The 21,259-nt window shown below is 36.1% G+C and overlaps 1 non-coding gene across 1 annotated transcript; it reads left to right on the plus strand.

The window, feature by feature from the left end:
- Positions 1-2,018: 2,018 nt before the first annotated feature.
- Positions 2,019-2,122, plus strand: LOC112798484 (small nucleolar RNA R71). The gene has a single exon (XR_003200094.1). It is a non-coding gene; the product is annotated as a small nucleolar RNA R71 (small nucleolar RNA).
- Positions 2,123-21,259: the final 19,137 nt, after the last annotated feature.

The following is a 21,259-nucleotide window of genomic DNA, read 5'->3' on the forward strand; positions in this document are numbered from 1 at the left end:
CATGTGGGGTCCACAGGTCCTAAGGTGTCAAGAATTTACATCCCTGCACCAATTAGGCATGTAAAATGCCTTTGCATGCAATTCTGGTGATTAAACGCCGAAGTGATGCTTATTTTGGGCGTTCAACGCCCAATTGCAGCATATTTCTGGCGTTGAACGCCAGTTCCATGCTTGTTTCTGGCGTTCAGCACCAGCTCTCCTCAGGGTGTATTCTTGGCGTTCAAACACCAGGATGCTGCTTGTTTCTGGCGTTCAACGCCAGATCCATGCTCTGTTCTGGCGTTGAACGCTAGCCAGATGCTCCTTACTGGCGTTTAAACGCCAGTAAGGCCCTTCCTCCAGGGTGTGTTTTTTCTTCTGCTATTTTTTTATTCTGTTTTTAATTTTAGTATTTATTTTGTGACTCCACATGATCATGAACCTAATAAGACATAAAAGAACAATAAAAATAAAATAAAATTAGATAAATAAAAATTGGGTTACCTCCCAATAAGCACTCCTTTAATGTCACTAGCTTGACAGTGGGCTCTCATGGAGCCTCACAGGTGATCAGGTCAATTGAAGGACTAATTCTCCTCTGTCAACATCAATCACAGCTCCTGCTGTGGCTAGGAAAGGTCTTCCAAGGATGATGCATTCATCTTCCTCCTTCCTAGTGTCTAAGATTATGAAATCAGCGGGGATGTAAAGGCCCTCAACCTTTACCAACATGTCCTCTACCAATCCATAAGCTTGTCTTACTGACTTGTCTGCCATTTGTAATGAGAATATGGCAGGCTGTACCTCAATGATCCCCAACTTCTCCATTACAGAGAGTGGCATAAGATTTATGCCTGACCCCAGATCACACAGAGCCTTTCCAAAGGTCATGGTGCCTATGGTACAGGGTATTACCAGGATCTTGTCTCTTTTGAGGTAAGGTTTGCTGAACCCATGTATCTAGTTCATTGATGAGTAAGGGAAGTTCACCTTCCCAAGTCTTATTACCAAGCAATTTGGCATTCAGCTTCATGATGGCTCATAGATATTGAGCAACTTGCTCTCCAGTTACATCTTCATCCTCTTCAGAGGAAGAATAGTCTTCAGAGCTCATGAATGGTAGAAGGAGGTTTAATAGAATCTCTATGGTCTCTATATGAGCCTCAGATTCCTTTAGGTCCTCAATAGGGGACTCCTTCTTGCCTGAGAGACGTCCCATGGGGTATTCCTCATTGGGATTCACGTCCTCTCCTTCCTCCCTAGGTTCGGCCATGTTGATTATGTCAATGGCCTTGCACTCTCTTTTTGGATTCTCTTCAGTATTGCTTGGGAGAGTACTATGAGGGGTTTTAGTGACTTTCTTACTCAGCTGGCCCACTTGTGCCTCCAAATTTCTGATGGAGGACCTTGTTTCACTCATGAAACTTAAAGTAGCCTTAGATATATCAGAGACTATCTTTGCTAAGTTAGAGGAGCTCTGCTCAGAATTCTCTGTCTGTTGTTGAGAAGATGATGGAAAAGGCTTGCTATTGCTGAGCCTATTTCTTCCACCATTATTAAAGCCTTGTTGAGGCTTTTGTTGATCCTTCCATAAGAAATTTGGATGATTTCTCCATGATGAATTATAGGTATTTCCATAAGGTTCACCCATGTAATTTACCTCTGCCATTGCAGGGTTCTTAGGATCATAAGCTTCTTCTTCAGAAGATGCCTCTTTAGTACTGTTGGATGCATTTTGCCATCCATTCAGACTTTGAGAAATCATGTTGACTTGCTGAGTCAACATTTTATTCTGAGCCAATATGGAATTCAGAGTATCAATTTCAAGAACTCTATTCCTCTGAGGCGTCCCATTATTCACGGAATTCCTCTCAGAAGTGTACATGAATTGGTTATTTGCAACCATTTCAATAAGTTCCTGAGCTTCTGCAGGCGTTTTCTTTAGGTGAATGGATCCACCTGCAGAATGATCCAGTGACATCTTAGAGAACTCAGACAGACCATAATATAATATATCTATCATGGTCCATTCTGAAAACATGTCAGAAGGACACTTTTTGGTCATCTGCTTGTATCTTTCCCAAGCTTCATAGAGGGATTCACCATCTTTTTGCTTGAAGGTCTGAACATCCACTCTAAACTTGCTCAGCTTTTGAGGAGGAAAGAATTTAACCAAGAAGGCCATGACCAGCTTATCCCAAGAGTCCAGGCTATCCTTAGGTTGTGAGTCCAACCATGTTCTAGCTCTGTCTCTTACAGCAAAAGGGAAAAGCATGAGCATGTAGACTTCAGGATTTACTCCATTAGTCTTAACAGTCTCACAGATCTGCAAGAACTCAGTTAAAAACTGGTAGGGATCTTCTGATGGATGTCCATAAAACATGCAGTTTTGTTGCATTAGAGCAACTAGTTGAGGTTTCAGCTCAAAATTATTTGCTCCAATGGCAGGAATTGAGATGCTTCTTCCATCAATCTTGGAATTAGGTGTAGTATAATCACCAAGCATCCTCCTTGCATTATTGTTGTTAGGTTCAGCTACCATATCCTTTTCTTGTTCGAAAATTTCAGTAAGGTTGTCTCTGGATTGTTGTAATTTAGCTTCTCTTAGTTTCCTCTTCAGAGTCCTTTCAGGTTCAGGATCAGCTTCAACAAGAATGCCTTTTTTCTTGTTCCTGCTCATATGAGAAAAAAGAGAACAGAAAAGGAAGAGGAATCGTCTATGTATCACAGTATAGAGATTCCTTTATGTTAGTAGAAGAAGAAAGGGAATAAGAGTGAAGAAGAATGAATAATCCAAACACAAGGGTGAGGATAGGAGCAGAGATTTGAGATGAAGAGAAGTGTTAGTAAATGAATAAATAAATAGAATAAGATGAGAGAGAGAAATTTTCAAAAATAATTTTTGAAAAGGAGTTAATGATTTTCGAAAATTAAAAGTGAAATAAAATTAAAATTAAAATTTAAAACAATTAATTAATTAAAAGAATTTTGAAAAAGAAGGAGAAATTTTCGAAAATTAGAGAGGGAAAAGTAGTTAGGTGGTTTTGAAAAAGATAAGAAACAAACAAAAAGTCAATTAATTAGTTGAAAAAGATTTGAAAATCAAATTTGAAAAGATAAGAAGATAAGAAGATATTTTGAAATCAAATTTTTGAAAAAGATAAAATTTTGAAAAAGATATGATAAAAAAATATGATTAAAAAGATATGGTTGGAAAGGATTTAATTTTTCAAATTAAAATTAATTACTTGACTAACAAGAAACTAAAAGATATGACTCTAGAATTTAAAGATTAAACCTTTCTTAACAATAAAGTAACAAATTTCAAATTTTTGAATCAATCACATTACTTGTTAGTTAAGTTTCGAAAATTTGAAATAAAATAAGAAAAAGATTTTGAAAAATTAAATTAAAATTTTCGAAAAATAGTAAGAAAAATAAAAAAGATTTGATTTTTTGAAAAAGTTTTGAAAAGATAAGGTTTTTAAAAATTGAAAATTTGACTTGACTTACAAGAAATAACTAATTTTAAAATTTTTTTGACTAAATCAACTCAAATTTTCGATATTTTGAGAGAAAAAAGGAAAAGATATATTTTTTTATTTTTAAATTTTTAATGATGAGTGAGAAAAACACAATTATGACCCAAAATATGAAAATTTTGGATCAAAACACATGATGCATGCAAGAACACTATGAATGTCAAGATGAACACCGAGAACACTTTGAAGATCATAATGATCATCAAGAACATATTTTTCAAAAAATTTTTATGCACAGAAAACATGCAAGACACCAAACTTGGAAATCTTTCATGTTTAGACACTATGAATGCAAAAATGCACATGAAAAACATCATACAACACAAAACAAGAAAATTTAAAGATCAAACAAGAAGACTTACCAAGAACAACTTGAAGATCATGAAGAACACTATGAATGCATGAATTTTCGAAAAATGCAAGAACAAGATGAATATGCAATTGACACCAAACTTAAAACATGACACAAGACTTAAATAAGAATCACAAAATATTTTTGGTTTTTATGATTTTATGAATTTTTTTTGTATTTTCTTTTATTATTTTCGAAAAATATATAGAAAAAAGAAAATAAGAAATTCAAAATTTTTAAGAAGAATTCTAGGAATCTTTCAATGTTAGCCTAAAGCTCCAATCCAAGGGTTGGACATGGCTTAATAGCCAGCCAGCTTTAGGATGGCATTACATGCATTGAGGTGATTAGTTGAAGTCTCATTCCAAAAGGATTTGGATATGGCTTTACAGCCAGCTAGGATTCAACATGCTTCATGAAACTCTAGAATCCATTCTTAAAAATTCTGAAGCCATAGAATGATTTATTTTTAATTAAAAATTATTTTTTTTCAAAAATAGGGATAATTGTTTTTGAAAAATTTTTGAAAACAAAACAAAAAGAAAATTACCTAATCTGAGCAACAAGATGAACCGTCAGTTGTCCAAACTCGAACAATCCCCGGTAACGGTGCCAAAAACTTGGTGCAGGAAATTATGATCTCTAATAATGGCATTCAACTTGGCATGCGCGTTTATAACTCAGCACTTTCTTCACAACCTCGCACAACTAACCAGCAAGTGCACTGGGTCGTCCAAGTAATAAACCTTACGTGAGTAAGGGTCGATCCCACGGAGATTGTTGGTATGAAGCAAGCTATGGTCATCTTGTAGATCTCAGTTAGGCGGATAATAATTGGTTATGGAGTTTTTGAATAATAATAATAAATAAACAGAAAATAAAGATAGAAATACTTATGTAGATCATTGGTGAGAATTTCAGACAAGTGTATGGAGGTGCTTTGTCCCTGTTGGATCTCTGCTTTCCTACTGCTTTCATTTAATCCTTCTTACTCCTTTCCATGGCAAGCTATATGTAGGGCATTACCGTTGTCAATGGCTACATCCCATGCTCTCAGTGAAAATGGTCTAAATGCTCTGTCACAGCACGGCTAATCATCTGTCGGTTCTGGATCATGTCGGAATAGAATCCCTTGATTCTTTTGCGTTTGTCATCACGCCCAACAATCGCGAGTTTGAAGCTCGTCACAGTCATTCAATTCCTAAATCCTACTCGGAATACCACAGACAAGGTTTAGACTTTCCGGATTCTCATGAATGCCGCCATCAATTCTAGCTTATACCACGAAGATTCTGATTAAGGAATCCAAGAGATATGCGCCCGGTCTAAGGTAGAACGGAAGTGGTTGTCAGTCACGTCTCCATAGGTGAGAATGATAATGAGTGTCACGAATCATCACATTCATCATGTTGAAGTGCAACGAATATCTTAGAATAAGAATAAGTCGAATTGAATAGAAAATAGTAGTAATTGCATTGAAACCCGAGGTACAGCAGAGCTCCACACCCTTAATCTATGGTGTGTAGAAACTCCACCATTGAAAATACATAAGTGATGAAGGTCCAGGCATGGCCGAATGGCCAGCCCCCAAAACGTGATCACAGGATCAAAAATACAATCCAAGATCTCTAATACAATAATAAAATGTCCTATTTATACTAGACTAGCTACTAGGGTTTACAGAAGTAAGTAATTGATGCAGAAATCCACTTCCGGGGCCCACTTGGTGTGTGCTTGGGCTGAGCTTGAGCTTTACACCTGCAGAGGCTTCTTTTGGAGTTGAACGCCAAGTTGTAACGTGTTTTTGGCGTTCAACTCTGGTTCGTGACGTGTTTCTGGCGTTTGACTCCAGAATGCAGCATGGAACTGGCGTTGAGCGCCAATTTACGTCATCTAATCACGAATAAAGTATGAACTATTATATATTTCTGGAAAGCTCTGGATGTCTACTTTCCAAAGCCGTTGAGAGCGTGCCATTTGGGGTTCTATAGCTCCAGAAAATCCATTTCGAGTGTAGGGAGGTCAGAATCCAATAGCATCAGCAGTCCTTTGTCAGCATTTTATCAGAGTTTTGCTCAGGTCCCTCAATTTCACAGAAAAACACACAAACTCATAGTAAAGTCCAGAAATGTGAATTTAACATAAAAACTAATGAAAACATCTCTAAAAGTAGCTAGATCCTACTAAAAACTACTTAAAAACAATGCCAAAAAGCGTATAAATTATCCGCTCATCAACGATCCAATGCACTTGCTGGTTAGTTGTACCAGAGTTGTGAAAAGTGTGATCACAATTCCATGCATCAACCAACACTCTTGGAATAGACCGACTACACTCTCCTCGAGCTCATCTAAATTATCCACATTATACTTAACTATTATAGACTTTTCCTCCCAATATAAAGGAAAAATAGGCTCATACCCTCCTAAGGAAGAAAGGTTAGACCCCCTCAACAGAACGAATATAAAAAAAGTAATTCTTAAAATCATGGAAAGATTCATCAAAGATAGCAAAGACTTTTATCCCCTAGACAGCCCGGAAAGGGACCCAACCCTACTTTTTAGAATTCAAAGGTTTGGTAAGGACAAAAAGATAAAAGAACTCCTTAACAGAAGGTCGGACATCAAGCTCCTGACAAAGAAGTTGATATATCTTCAGGAAACTCCAAGAATTAGGATGTAAATGGGTTGGGGGCAACATTACAGGTCTTGAGGACCTCAATTTCAAAGTTAGTAAAAGGAAGGCTAACCTCTAGCTTGATGAATAAACAATCATACACACAGATGAAATGTTGCAACATACCCTCTCCTCAGGATTAGTGACAACAATCTCATAATTCCTCCCATCTTCTTGATTCAAGCATAACCTATGGTGTTTACAAAAGGTTTCAGTATACTGATTATCAATAACCGGAACATGAGTAAAGACAGATATATCTACCCAAGTCATGTCAGAAGAGACTTTAGATGACATGTTGTGAATGACAGACCGAGATATAAAAGCTACACCTACAATACAACAAAACAAAAATCCATCACTACAAATCGGATAAAATAAGACAAACGATCAGGAGGTCGGATCAACTCAACTAATTGTCATCAACCTCCCGAACGTAAAGCATAAACAACACAAGCATTTACAAATTCAAAAAAGGTCGAGTCAACATGAATGAACTTGGCTTTTTATATTAGACTTGAATGAACATGTTTGTTAATATATTGCAATCTTATTTAGTTGAATGAATGTAGGTTCCTCCTCTTCCTACTGATTTTGTAGCATTATGTATTTCTTCTTCTTTGTTTGATTTTTTCTTATTTTTATTCTTGTTAAGAAAGTAAAACAAGAAGAATTATGAGAAGGTAAAACAAGAAGGAGAATATGAATAAGAAAATAAGAAGAAGATGATGATTCTGGATTTAAATAAGGTGCACTTTTGGTCTGTGTTTGTTTTGAACCAAGTTTGTTTGTGTCGTCATTGTAACACCCTACTACATAGAGTCTTATGCTTAAGTCACAAAACTAAGGTGGCGAGGTATTACGACCTCTAAAAGTAAAATTATATATGTAATATAGATAAGAAAAAGGTTTTATCTAGGAGCCTTTGAAGAATAGTTTAAATAAAAGAGTTAAACATAAAAGCGCTTCACTCATGAAAGCGATAAATGAGATAAAAGTGTTAATGATGTGTACATAGATATATAAGAGAAGAATCCTAAGATACATACAACAAAGGATCTTGACTCGGCTCACGAAGTTAGAACCGGCCAGGGCATATATACACATACATATATATACATAAGATTCCCAAAATTACAGTTACAGTACCTGTTTCTCCAAGTCAACCTCTAAGAGGGACAAAATGTAAAATATACATAGTGGAGATATAATAGTATCTATATGTACAACTTAACCAAAACATAAACCCAAAACACAAGGATCTTTCGCTGACAAAAGCTCCCAGAATGCCTCAGCGAGGTGCATCTCGACCTGCATCTGAAAACCATAAATTATGTATGGAGTGAGAACCAGAGGTTCTCAGCATGGTAATGGTGCCTACATAACTAATATATAAGGTCCGGAGAAAGCCAGAGGCAATCCTAAAACTCCGACACTCAGATTCAAGCTTAAAACTAAAATTTAAAACCATAAATAAGGTAAGGTATCTAAGGATTCCTGATTCTATCTCAATTCTAACTTAATCCCTAAAATCATCGCCTTTCCTCCAATCCTCCAAAATTATGATAGAACCCTACAGACAAACAAAACAGATAAAGCAAACACAAGTAGAATACAAGTACATCAATAAAATCATATAGCAAGTAAACATAGTAATTTCACAAAGGCAATCCCAAATAATGCAAACTCAAACAAGACAAATAGATGCATATGATGTATGCCTTTCGTACTGGCCATGAGCTCACGTGTCAGTTACTTTGCCAAAACCCGACAGACCCGGCAGCTAACCCAGATATTGTCTATCTCACATTCCTCCACACTCATGGGATATAGTTCCCGTCACACTCTCAAGACATAGTGTCCACCACACTCATGGGATATAGTGTCCATCGTATTTTCTGGGATAAAGTGTTCCCACACTCTTGGGATATAGCGCCTACTATGCTTTCGTGATATAGTGCCTGTCACACTCTTGGGAAATAGTGCTCGACACACTTCCCAGGGTATAGTACTCCCACAATCTTGGGATATAGCGCCCGCCATGCTCTTGGAATATAGTGACCGCCACACTCATGGGATATAGTGCCCGTCATACTTTACAAACAGAGAGAAAAGCGATGCAACAAAATAAACAGAACATACATTCACACTTCATATTCATATTCCTTTCTCAAACTACCTCATCATAGTTATAGTCACTATCTATCAGGGATATAGTGTCCAGCACACTCTTGGGATATAGTGCCCGTCACACTTTTCAATCCTAATCATTATCAGTTGTAAATCATAATTTAACATAGCCATCATGCCCATTACATCACAGTACTTCCGACACCCTCATCATTCACTTTACCTCTTTCTTCACTAGCAAGTTGTCTTCCTCATAAGCCTAACCATACTCTGCTACCCATAATTTATCATTTAGGCTTAAACAAGAGCAACCAAGGTTTTGAAAGCTAGAAGGATACTTTAAAACAAAAATTAATATTTTGAAAAACAAGGATCCGTGTACACGGCCCATTGCCTGCATACGCGGTGGTGTAACTCCAAACAAAGGCCTGTGTCGCAGGTTGACCTTCGCGTACGGAACCCTTCAAAATTCCACTTCTCGCGTACGCGTACACCTGCTCGCGTACACGATACACCAAACCCGAAAGGAATGGCCGTGTTGCGTGCCGGGGTCGCGTACACAAATTCTGCAGGAGAAGCGAAAATGTTTAAGTCCTGCAAAATTTCAGTTTTACACACTAAACTTTTGACGCGCATAACTTTTTTGTTTTAAAACATTTTTCATCCGTTCTTTGAACTGTGTAAACCTCCAGACCAAATTTTCATTCTAGACAAGTTTTATAAAAATTGGATTTCCGGATGTTGAGTTATAAGTCATCAAAGTTGGTCAAAAATTAAAGATTTCATTAAAATTCCAAACCTCAACTTTCAAAACATACCAATTTTAAACCTTTCAAAACCAAACCAAATCTTACCATAACAGAATCAAACCCTTCCAAATCATATTTCAATCCTCCTTATTCATCCCACAATCTATCAATTCACCACTTCCATCAATTTCAATTTAATAATTCAATATCAAAACAATATTTCAATATACATCATCAATTATATCTATCAAATACAATATCAACATGACAACCAATATGGCACCAACAACAACCTCAAATTCAATAATTCCTTATACATATCATCCAATCTCAATCATTAACAACATCAACGTTTCAATCCTATCTAACGGTTAACTAGCGTAAGTTTTCATGACACATTATATTTTAGTTACGAAAAACTGAAACCATACCTTGGCCAATTCCTCCCTAATGCTCAGAACACCACAAATTATCGCTGTTTCGCAAATTCCCAAAGCTCTAAACCTCTTTCAAACAGAAATTTAGCAATAATTTTCCAACCTCAAGCATTTAACACTGCGAATTGACCACCAATTCCATCAATTTGCCTCCATAACATATAATTTAATCTAATATCATATATACATCACTAAATCAACGATCCATTTTCTATATGAATAATTTCACAAGGGTTTGAGGTTTCTCACCTTTCCAACGGATGCTAGGGATAGAACCCAGCAAATCCACAAAGTTAATTTGCTCCTACACACCAAAATTCAACAAATTCTCAACACCAAAGCTCAACAAATTTCGAAACTAAGATGAGAAGATCTGTGTGAGAAAAGTCAAGTTTCTTAACAAATTGTTTGATGAGTTCTGTAGAAGATTTTGAGACGAATGCGCGGCCGCTGACGGCTCATCAATCGGAGCTTCGGATCAAAAGTTACAGGCGATTGAAAACGAAGGTGAATAGTAACACCTAGCTTCTTCTTCCCTTCCCTCTCCCACCGTGGTCTGAAGCAATTTGGGGAAGAAAGCTTAATGTTAAGCTTATATATATGGGGTTAGGTGAGTGGGCTTGGCCCACTTGGGTCTGCTTTACTCGGTTTAGCCCGTTGGGTCCAATCTTGAGCCGAATTCTTTAAAATTAGTGTCAAAATTCATATTTTAATTAACTCTACCTCCTTAAATCATAAAATTTAATTTTCTAATTTCTTTGATTAACAATTAATTTATTGACTAATTATTTACTAATTTTTGCATGTTTTATAGTCATCATTAAGTAATTTTGGTGCATTCTGGCTTTAAATTTGGTGTATTTTGGATTTAAATAAGGTGTACTTTTAGTCTGAACATGTTTTGAACTATCATATATATAAGAAGAAGAAGATGATAGTGATGATAATTACGATAATGATAACGATAATAATAATGATGATGGAGGAGGACAAGAAAAAGGAAGGAGGAGATTGAAGAAATTTAAATGAGAAAAGGAGGAGGAGGAGGAGGAGGAGGAGGAAGAGATCGAAAAAATTCAAATGAGAAGAGGAGGAAGAGGAGGAGATGGAGATGGTGAAGTGGTGATGGTGATGACGAGATCACATTCATAATTCATATGAATCTCATTCTCTTTCTCTACACACATATCACACCATCCTCTTTAATTATTCTTCATCTTCCATCTCTGTTTTCTTAGGGTTCCATTTCATGTAACTACTTTTTTTTCTTCTAGACTACTACATTCATTTAATTGAGTTTTGATGCTCTTTATTTTTTTCTTGTTAATCGAAAATAATTAATTTCAAAAAAGCAAGTTATTTGGAAGTCAGCGGGCTTGTGCTCTCGAAAGAAAGCCTGTATCGAGGAAGGCATTTTGACATTTTTCAAAGATTGCTTTTTAAGACGTTACATTATAAAGCAGAAGAAGTGGGAACAGTTACATATGTTTTCACGCACGTGGTGGTTACACTTTGATTCGATTGGCTAGGAGATGGCTATAAATAGAGGAAAGCTCGAAGATACATGGGTTGGAACTTTGCTTCAGAAATTACTCACGCACACTCACATCCCAGCAAATTTCAGTGTTTGCTTTGGGTCAAATTTCTGTAGGATTCCTTCCACTTGCTTTTATTTTCTATTTACATTTTCCGCAAACTTTACTTTTCTTGCAAATTTATCTTTCAAGCAACATTTAATTTCCTTGTTCAAATTTACATTCTCGCATTGTTATTTTCGAATTCAAAGTCCTTTGATCTAATCGAAGGCATTTTACTGCTTTATTTAAATTCCATGCAAACCATTTCAAATCCAGTCAAGTTTACTTTCAAAGTCTTTATGTTTTTGGTCTTTTCCTTAAATCTCATCTAATTCGAGGGTCTTTGATGCACTTTTAGAAAACTGGTACGCGCAAAAGATGAGTAGGTTTCGCTCTCAGATCATTAGAATACCATCAATTTACTAAAAATCGACAAAACAAATTGGCACGCCCGGTGGGACTGTTTTAAATTTAAGTGTGTCAAATGATTTTGGTGTTGCTTAGTGTATGCAATTAAGGAGTGGAAGAATTATTCACATGGATGATGAAGTTTTGAATGTGAATGGTGGTTCCACAAATGATAGTCCACGAATAGTTGTACAACCTTTAGATGGTACTTAACGTTCAGAAGGTGTTATTGTAAGTGAAAGTGTGGTGGTTACAAGTGTGCAGGCTGGTAATAATGGGCGTAATATTTGTCCACATGGTAATTCAACACTAATTCAACCCCAAGTAACTGCTAGTTGGCCTCCTTATGGTCTTCCTCCAGGTTATACGCCACCAGTAAGTGGTTTTGGCCCTTCGATCTGATTTGGAGGTGCAAGTGGAATACATAATGTTCAAATTCCACAACCACATTCTGAGTATTCTCGAGATGTTAACGTGGGTTCTACATTGAATGCTTCTAATTCAACAGTAGCATTTCGACAATATGTAGAAGAAAGTCATCATGATTTGGTTAATTTATTGATTCAACAAATGACTACTATTCTGAATCCTATGATGGTGGATCATGAAACGAAGTTTGATCGTCTTGCAAGGCAAGTCAAGCAAATTGCTCGAATTGTTGATTATGATGAAGGAGAAAGGCAAGACACAAGAGGAAATAATGAGGGTTTTGAAAATTTATTTCAAAATAAAAATGACGCTTTTAAAAATAGAGAAAACCCTCAATTAATTCTTCGTGGTCAAAATCCAGATGATGTTCTAGCTCGATTACGTGCTAATCAAGTCGGTGAACGTTATCAGGTTACAAGAATTGGTAGAAGATGTTCTTAATAGAGTTGGATTCAATATGGGGTTCATGAATCGATCCCAATTTGTGTCAGCTTTTCCTCATAATGTTAAAATGGATGAGGTGCCGAGAGGAGTAAAAAATCCCAAAATAATTACAAAAAATTTGCAGGAGAAATTGGAAAATCGACTACTGAACATTTTGCTCGATATTTGGTTGAGATTGGAAATCTAGCCAATGATGAAAATTTGAAAATGAAGTTTTTTCCTTCTTCGTTAATGAAGAATGCATTTACTTGGTTTTCGAATCATAGACCAAATTCAATAACAACATGGGCGCAATTAGAAATCGCTTTTCATGCCCAATTCTACCGGGGAGAAATGAATGTGGCAGTTACTAATTTAGTGGCTTTGAAACGTGAAGATGGTAAAAAATAGCGATTATGGGATTAGGATTTTATATGCGACAAAAGTTGCTTAATGTTTGTATACTTGATTTGGCTCTGTTGATGATGTTCGGATTATTTACATATGTAAGGACCTTATAGTCTCATTTCAAACAGAATTATTCCATCTTTTACATGAATTTAAAGATGCCTAGTCTTGATCGTTCTCTTATGGAACATCGATTAGCGTTAAAACTGAATGCTCGACCTGTAAAGCAAACGCCTCGACGATTTGCTCCTGAAATTAATCAAAAGATTAAAGAAGAGATTGAATGCTTGATCAAAGAAAAATATATTCGAACTGTAAATTATGTAGAATGGGTTTTGAACATTGTTCCCGTAATGAAGAAAAATGGAAAATTAAGAGTATGCATTGATTTTTGAGACTTGAATAATGCTAATCCGAAAGATGAATATTTTATGCCCATAGCAGATATGTTAATCGATTCTGTTGCAGGTAATAACATTTTAAGTTTTATGGATGGTTATTCGGGGTATAACTAGATTTTCATTTCAGAAGATGATGTGTCTAAAACCGCTTTTAGATGCCCTGGAGCATTAGGAACATATGAGTGGGTGGTTATGCCGTTCGGTTTAAAAAATGCCAATGCTACATACCAACGCCCCATGAATACTATTTTTCATGAGTATATTGGAAAATTTATGGAAGTGGATATTGATGATGTTATGGTTAAGTCAATTTCAGTGCCCAACACATCGACCATTTGAGAATGGCTTTCAGTACATTGCAGAAGAATGGATTAAAAATGAATCCTTTAAAATGTGCATTTGGCAATTCAGCAGGAAATTTCTTGGGATTTGTTGTCCATAAAAAGAGAATTGCTATTGATAAGAACAAAGCTAATGCGATTTTAAAGTTATCCCCTCCTAAATCAAAAAAGGAGGTTCAATCCTTCCTTGGGAAGGTTAATTATCTTAGAAAGTTCATATCGAACCTTTCAGGTCGAACTTGAGTATTTGCACCTTTGGTGAAACTTAAGAGTGAATCACAGTTCGAATGGACAAAAGAACACTAGGAAGCTTTCGAGTCAATTAAAGCTTATTTGTCCAAATCCCCAGTAATGGCAAATGTTCGCTCTCATGAGCCTTTAAAGTTATACGTGCAGCATCCATGAATACAATTAGGTGTATGTTGGCTCAAGATGATGAAAATAGACATGAATGAGCCATTTATTACCTTAGTCGAGTATTAACTGATATAGAGACAACGTATTCACCTATCGAAAAATTTTGTTTATCTCTTTATTATGCTTGTACAAAGTTGAAATGCTATATGGTTGCCAAACTTGTGAAAGTAATTGCACAAACCGATCTAGTTAAATACATGCTGACTTATCCAATGTTGAGAGATCAATTAGGGAAATGGATGTTGGCTTTAACAAAATTTGATCTGCAATATGTCCCAATAAAGGCTGCGAAAGGTCAGGTCATTGTAGATTTTCTAGTAGACCATTCGAAAAATCTAAATGACCAGGGGGCAAACATAGTTGATGTTCACGTCGATTATTGGAAATTATATTTCGATGGTTCAAACCATAAAGACGGTGCTGGGGTAGGGATTTTAATTATCTCACCAGACGGGGTTCTATCGGAATTTTCGTTTCAAAAAATACCCTTATTTGAATAATATGGCTGAGTATGAGGCTTTAATATTATGCCTCAAAATCTTGATTAGAAAAAGAGGCTTTAGAAGTTCAAATACTTGGGGATTCTCAGTTAGTTTTGAAACAGTTATCAAAGGAGTTTAAATGTAACAATGAGAAGTTGCAAAAGTATTTAGCAATGGCATGGGAATTGTTAACTTCTTTTCGGAATGTTTCACTAGTTTTCGAGAATTCAAAATGAAATTTCTAATGAGTTGGCCCAAATTGCTTCGAGATATAAGATATTCTCAGAAATGCTAAGAAAACTGGCAAAAATTTGTTAGATTTTAGTGCCTATCGATGAGAGAGAGGCTTTGTATTTGGATGAATGGGAAGATGATGATTGGAGGAAACCCATTGCCGATTATTTAAAAGATCCCAATGTTCGATTTGATAGGAAAGTAAAGTTGAAAGCAATGAATTTTGTATTGATGGCTAACGAGTTATATAAGAAAGGAATTGTTGAAAGCCTTTCGAGATGTTTAAATCAAGCCGATAAGGATATTGCTTTAGGAGAAGTTCACAGAGGCATATGTGGGGCCCATCAGGCTGGGACAAAAATAAAATGAGTGTTACGTCAAAATCATATCTATTGGCCTTCTATGATTAAAGATTGCATCGATTGTGCGAAAGCATGCCAAGAATGCCAACGTCATGGAGTGATACAACATATCCCAGCATCTGAATTTCATTCAATTATTAAACCATGGCCTTTTCGAAGATGGGCTTTAGATTTAATTGGATTGATACACCCACCTTCGTCGAAAATCATAAATTTATTTTGGTAGCAATTGATTATTTCACCAAGTGGGTTAAAGCTGTTCCTTTAATAGAAGGTGGGCAGAATGAAGTGATAGACTTTATCGAGGAACATATAATCCATCGATTTGGAATTTGCCAAACCTTGAGTATTGATCAAGGGATTATGTTCACTGGTCAGCGAATTAAGAATTTTGCAGCCTCGAGAAACATTAATATGGTTACCTCGACTCCATATTATATACAGGCCAATGGGTAAGTCGAGGCAGCAAATAAAATATTGATCAATTTGATCAAGAAACAAATTGGTAGTAGACCTTGAACATGGCATAAAACTTTGAGTCAAGTATTGTGAGCCTACCGAAATTCACCAAGAGGGTCAACAGGTACTTCTCCTTATAAATTGGTGTATGGTCATGATCCAGTTTTACCATTAGAGATTAATCTCAATACATTGAGAATTTTGAGGCAAGATGACTTGCCAGTTGATGATTATTGGGATGCAATGTATGATGAGTTGAATGATTTAGACTCAGAACGCATTTTGGCACTCAAAAATATGATTTGACAAAAAGAAAGTGTTGCTCAAAATTATAATTGTCGAATAAAAGAGAAATGTTTCAATATAGGAGAATCGACCTTAAAAGTTGCTTACCAATGGAAAAAAGTCAAGATTTCTTGGCAAGTGGTCCCATACTTGGGAAGGACCTTTTCAAGTAATTCAGTTGTATTCTGGAAATGTATATTGAATTAAAGATATCGATTCTAGAAACATGATTAATTCGATAAATGGAAAATACTTGAAACAATATCGATGTATGCAAATCAAGATTAGTAGTATAAATAAATATGTAAGAGCACATAAAGAGTCATTCTATATATAAAAGTGTTCTAACTAGGTGGAATCGAAGGAGCTAGAAGTTTTGCTAACTCAGAATAAATTTGAACTCTATCATTATCCAAGGCAGAAAGCGTTTTGACTTGCTCATATTCTTCATGATGAGCCTTGTCAAGTTGTTTGTTGGATTCTTCTTGTTTGCCTTCTACAACGTGAAGTTCCTTGAAGATTGCTTGGTGCTTATGTTAAACTGTGGCCAAAGGAATAGCTAAGTCAGCTTTTCTTTTTCGAATCTTGGCTAACATCTATTCGATCCGTGTAAGAACCGGGACTTTTTACGTAAAACTATTTTAATAAAAATAATAATTTTAAGTTCCTGAGATGGATTCAAAATTTAGAAGTTTTAATTTGAAAATAAAAAGGTGAAATTTGGTTTCAATGAATTTTTCTGAGTCAGAAAATGTATTTTCTGCGAAAAACTGAGAAAAGGTGCAAACCGGCAGCCGAACCGGTCAAACTGGTTTAAGTCTGTCCGGTACTATGTTTTGAGAAAAAATAAGATTTTGAAAATTGATTTATTGTTTTAAAAGGACAAAAATAATTTAGAATTGAAAATCAGGCACTAATCTTAAAGGTTTTGGCTCAAAGAGGACCAAACGGACCCAAAATGCTGACGAGTTGGACCAGACCCAAACCGAGCCTAAGTCCCAATATATATAAGCTTATTAAATGAGCTTTGAGCTCATTTTCCTCCCCAAAATAAGAGAGATCTCGGATTGAGAGAGAAGATAGGTGAGGGTTTAGTGGCACTATTTACCTCCACCTTCCAGGAGCCATAACTTGACCTATGGACCTCCAACTGATGAGCCATTTGCGGCCACGCGAAGCTGTCAATGAGCTCTACATTTCTATCTAAGCAAACCTGGTAAGAAATCGCATCTCAATCTTGAGTTTCCAGCCCTATATTTCTGCGCATTTTTGGGTTTGGTTTTTGAACAAATCTTATGGTTTTGGTAATTTAGGTGATCTCTAGTAGCGGTAATTGTTGGATTTTACCCCTAATCTTGTTGAGAAAGGTAAGGTTTCACTAAACCCTTGTGTTTAGTTGTCTTGTGTATCTTAGGTTTTGATTTTGGTGATATATGTGTTGTTAGTTTGAGCTTTCGTGTTTGTTGGAGTTGGTTGAGGCTTTGGATCAAGCTTGGTGGCTTCGTTTTGAGTGTTTGGTGCATTTGGGAATTGGACAATGTATGATTTCGGTTTTCTTTATGTAATATGTAATTTTTTTGGACACTTAGACTAGAGACCCATATGATAGCTTTGAATTAAAATGGTTGTTAAGTTGTGAAATGCTGAGATATGATGATTTATGATGAGCTTTGGTTATGCTGATGAAAGTGTTGCATGGAAATTGATGATTTGAAATGATTGATAAATGGTTATATTGATGTTGGTAGTATTATGTTGGAGATTGATACTGAATTTGATGATAGAGTGACGATTGGTGTTGTTGATGGGAATTAATAGATGTTGTATTGGTGTTGTGTGGAAGGAATTGGAATAATAATGATGATGATTGTATGATTTAATGATGATTGTTGATATTTATTGATTATGAAGGTTGATTATGAATGTGTGATTTATTGTTGTTGATGTGGGCTTGTTGATATGGTTGGTAATTAGAGATGAGTGTTTAAGGAGTTGAAAAATTGAGATATTAAATGTTGATATTTGTTATGGTAGTTGAAAGTTGTTGGTATTGTTGATGATTATTGATGATGTTGATGTATGATGTGGGAATTGGGTAATGATGATTTTTTTAGGATTGTTAATGATTGATGGGGTTTATTGATGTTGATAGAGTATGGTGGATTGATAGTTTGTGATGTAAATTGTTGAGATTTGAGTTTACAAGTAAAAATTGGTTTATGGAATTGATGATCTTTATGTGTTGCTAAGTTATGGATTGAAGGAAAGGAATATGAATATGGTTTAAGTACCTTAGGACTATTTTCAATGTGGGATAAGTGATTTTGGTGAACTTTGTCTGATAATAACTTTTGCATCGGTTTTCAAAATTTGTTGAATTTGATTTAGAATTAAAGATTTTTGAAAACCCTTCGATTTGATATAAAGTTTGTAAAGTTTAGAATTTTGTAGAAGAAGTTATAATCATTCAAAGATTGGTGTCAAAATCTGAAATTTTGCAGAGTTACAGAATTTTGTGATTTCTGGTATGTGCATACGCACAGTCTTGTGTGCACGCACAGCCCTGTGCGCAGGCACAAGTTGAGAAGGTTGTCTATTGAGGGTGCTAGCACAGGTTGTGCGAGTGAACAGACATTGTGAATTTTGGTACTTGTGCATATGCACACCCATGTGCGTATGCACACGTTTTGAAAACTTCCTGGGTGTGCGCACGCACACCCCTGTGCATATGCACACGCTATGTTTCTTAAACTTAAACTTTGTTTTTCACTATTTCACCTTCCTAACAAGCTTGTAAGCTTCTGTGACACCATTTTAAGATTATTGGGCTTATTTTTGGGTACCAGAATAAGGAAATGGTCCTATAAGGTTTGATTTGGGTTTTACGTTAGAAAGTTAGTAAACAGAGGTGTAGGTTTCTGATGTACTGAGGATGGGTATGGTAGATGAGAAAAGAGGATGGCATTGGAAATGAGGAACTGATGAACTAAGGAGTTCGGAATGGAACTTATGAATTGATAATGGTTGTAACAAGTATGGGTGGAAGCGTGCTATGAGCAGTGGCCTCTGAGATTGAAAATGTGATTATGATATGCATTGTTCTCCTTCTTAGGTGCTGTGGCAGTCTCCCGCCTAGGTTCAGATGTGAGAGTTGAAGCTGAGCTTTTCACTTATATTTCTTGCAACCAGAGGAAGGTGGTAGGGCACGCTCCCTCGAAATGTTTCTCTTTGAAAGGAAAAGGTGGTAGGGCACTCATCCCTCAGAATTATTCCTCCTGAAAATGCGATTTCTCTCTGATTGCAAGGTGGTAGTGCACTAACCCACGGAATCGTGCGACAACGAGAGGAATGTGGTAGGGCACGCTTCCTCGGAATGTTTCCCTCTAAAAGGAGAAGGTGATATGGCACTTATCCCTTGGAATTATTCCTCATGCGCAGTAGAGAGACTAATCCGAGAGTTGTCGACCGGATTTTCTGTCGAGCTTGGCACTATAACTGACATGTGATATCACAGCCAATAGGATAGACATTCATCATGTGCATCTTCTATATGCTTGCTTTCTTTGTTTACTTGAGTTTGCCTAATTGTTTAACATGCCCACCTGCTTCTTGAACTACTTGTTCTATATGAATATTATCTGTGTTTTACTTGTTTGCATTAATTGTGATTGTCTGGTGCTGAGGAGGTTAGGTAGGCGGTGGCGATAGGATCGCACGGAGGTTAGGTTGGCGAAGGATGTGGAATATAGCGGTGTGATTAATATTAGTTAGAATTCCCCTAAGTTTAGATAACCCAGTTTATGGTTTAAGTTCTTTATATATTTCTATTTTTTTCTAAGCTTGAGTATCCGTATGTAATGTGAAGTTCTAGGATTGCCTTCGGTGTCTCGGAGCCTTACATCTTACATCATTGGGCACTGTTACCATACTGAGAACCTCCGGTTCTCATTCCATACTTTGTTGTTATTTTTCAGATGCAGGTCGTAATTCACCTTGGTGAAATTGCGGACATGGTGGCAGAGCAGAGTATGGTTTCTTCCTGGGTTATTTCTACTTTATTTTGTTGTAGTACTTTCTCTCACCCTATTTATTTTAGATTTTATGGCCTTAGAGGATTACATGAGAGATAGGTTGTATAAGCTGTTTTATTCTCAAAGACTCTGTATTTTTCTGGTTGGGCTAGTCGGCCTAAACTCCGCAAGCAGTGGCTAGTCTTCTTTTATATAATACATACATACATATATATATATATATATATATATGTATGTACCTTGTTTATCAATTAATTAATACCTTGTATTTATGAGCTTTATTGCAAGGTTGTATATATTATGTTTTGTATCCTTTCGTGCCAAAAAAATTTAGTTACCGTGTGCGAACGCCTTACGTATGTAATTCCGCATTATGCGACTTTGAGCTTTAATCTTTTATCGGGCTTCTAGAATATATTATTTCCTTCTATATATATATGTATAAGCTTTAGAACTGTCGTAACCCCTGATTAACCTTTGTTTTACGGCTAGAGGTAAGGCTTAGGGTAATTAGGGTGTTATATTTAGTGCTATCTGAGCGGTTCGTCCTCGTGAGCCTGAGAGATAGACCGATTGTGCTTTGTTGCACACTCTGGGTCATTTTTCTTTCTTGCTATTTAGATTATCTAGTTGATATTTCATAGCATGCTTGTTTGTGAGTGCCTTTTTAGATAATTGAAGCATTAGACTTTTGATATTAAGACTGATCAACTTGATATCGATTGTTTGGTGTGGAAAGAAAACCTAAATAGGCAACTCATGGACGAGGTCGATCACGTTAACGGAGAGGTAGTGAGGATAGCTAACCTAGCCTATGCGTTACGAGATCAGCATGTTCCAGAAAAGGCCTGTTCGTGGATTTTGCAGAATATCAATGGATTGGTGAGGTTCAGCACTAGTTGCAAGGGACGTAACGTCGAACGGATGCCTTTACGGTTTTCATTTAAGATTTTCAATTTTTAACTGGAATGGTGTTGAACCATGTTGAAAAAGTTTTAAGGTTTATAATGATTTTCAAACTTAGTTTGGAACTTTGGTTTAAAAGATTGGTTTTTGAAACTAGGTCGGAACTCTTTGATTTAAAAGAAAAAGCGAGTTTTAAGAGTAAATGATTGGTTTAAATGATTTTCTTGATTT

This window comes from Arachis hypogaea, chromosome 4 (assembly GCF_003086295.3).
Source record: "Arachis hypogaea cultivar Tifrunner chromosome 4, arahy.Tifrunner.gnm2.J5K5, whole genome shotgun sequence".
Lineage (NCBI taxonomy): Eukaryota > Viridiplantae > Streptophyta > Magnoliopsida > Fabales > Fabaceae > Arachis > Arachis hypogaea.